This window comes from Heteronotia binoei, chromosome 10 (genome assembly GCF_032191835.1).
Source record: "Heteronotia binoei isolate CCM8104 ecotype False Entrance Well chromosome 10, APGP_CSIRO_Hbin_v1, whole genome shotgun sequence".
NCBI lineage: Eukaryota > Metazoa > Chordata > Lepidosauria > Squamata > Gekkonidae > Heteronotia > Heteronotia binoei.
This window is the reverse complement of record NC_083232.1, coordinates 4,808,458-4,810,062: the sequence shown is the minus strand read 5'-3', so window position 1 is coordinate 4,810,062 and position 1,605 is coordinate 4,808,458. Positions and strand designations below refer to the sequence as shown.

Here is a 1,605-nt window from a genome sequence, read left to right as displayed (position 1 = left end):
AAATAAACTTCTTGTTTGCGAAGGCGAGGCGGGGGGACCCAGCCAACCTTCCTCTTCGAAACGCGGGCGTGTATCGGCCTCATCGCCCGAGCAAAAAGCCCTGCCAGGAGGCTCCCTGTTAAGGTTGCCAGCCTCCAGGGGAGGCCCAGAGATCTCCCGGAATTCCAACGGATATCCAGGTGACAGATCCGTTCCTATGAAGGAAATGGCCACTGTGGAGCGTGGACTCTACAGCAACGGTAGCTCTCCAGATGTTATTTTTTTTTGCCTACAACTCCCATCAGCCCCCGCCATCGGCCATGCTGGCTGGGGTTGATGGGAGTTGTAGGCAAAAAAAACATCTGGAGAGCTACTGTTGGACACCCCTGCTCTATATCATTATACCTTGCTGGGGCCCCTCCCCTCCCCAAAGTCCACAATCCTCAAGTTCCACCCCCAAAATCTCCGAATTTCCCAACCCAGAGCTGGCAGCCTTACGAAAGAGAGAAAATAGAATGGTGGATTAGATGCAAGGGGGGGCGGGGTTTGAGCAGGAATGCAGTTTGGGCTGGCTTGGTCACGGTGTCAGGAGGTGTGGCCTAATATGCAAATGAGTACCTGCCGGGCGTTTTCTACAAAAAAAGCCAGGTGTGAAACAATGGTGGTGTCAGGAGGTGTGGCCTAATATGCAAATTAGTTCATGTTGGGCTTTTTCTACCAAAAAAGCCCCTTGTGCAACAACGGTGATGTCAGAGGGTGTGACCTGATATGCAAATGAGTACCTGCTGGGCCTTTTCTTTTTAAAAAAGCCAGGTGTGAAGCAATGGTGATGTCAGGGGTGTGTGGCCTGATATGCAAATGAGATCCGGGTGGGCTTTTTCTACCAAAAAGCCCTGTGTGAAACAGTGATGGCATCGGGGGTGTATGACCTAATATGCAAATGAGTACCTGCTGGGCTTTTCCTTCAAAAAAAGCCCTGAATTAAACAATGGTGAAATCAGGGGGTGTGGCCTAATAGGCAAATTAATTCCTGCTGGGTTTTTTCTACAGAAAAGGCCCTGGAAAAATCTATTCGTTTTGGAGGCTCACCAGAGAAAGTTCTTTTGAAGTGGCGTTCTTGTTCTGCGCACCGATCTGATGGGCATCGGCAGGGGAGGGACGGTGGCTCAGTGGTAGAGCATCTGCTTTGGAAGCAGAAGGTCCCAGGTTAAATCCCTGGCATCTCCAAAAAAGGGTCCAGGCAAATAGGTGTGAAAAACCTCAGCTTGAGACCCTGGAGAGCCGCTGCCAGTCTGAGTAGACAAGACTGACTTTGATGGACCGAGGGAGGTCTGATTCAGTATAAGGCAGCTCCATATGTTCATGTTTATATGTTCATTTTTTCCTGTCACCTCTCTTTCCATGCAAAATTGCTACCGAGTTTTACTCAAGGCCAAATTTAAGGAGAAAACCCCTGCGGGAGCAGAACGCTCCTGGATTTTAAAGGAAGCCGGCAGCGTTCTGATAAGGCTAGTGACTGTTCCCAGGGGCATTTCATGCACCCGCCCAAAGTCTTGGTTCATCTCCTACCTCCCAGGAAAAAAAACAAATCCTTTGCCTTGTTTCTTTCCAAACCACTGGCTGCCC

At 49.8% G+C, this 1,605-nt stretch overlaps 1 non-coding gene across 1 annotated transcript; it reads left to right on the top strand.

Moving 5' to 3' along the window:
- Positions 1-1,139: 1,139 nt before the first annotated feature.
- Positions 1,140-1,206, top strand: TRNAP-UGG (transfer RNA proline (anticodon UGG)). Its single transcript has one exon. It is a non-coding gene; the product is annotated as a tRNA-Pro (tRNA).
- The last annotated feature ends 399 nt before the right edge of the window (positions 1,207-1,605 follow it).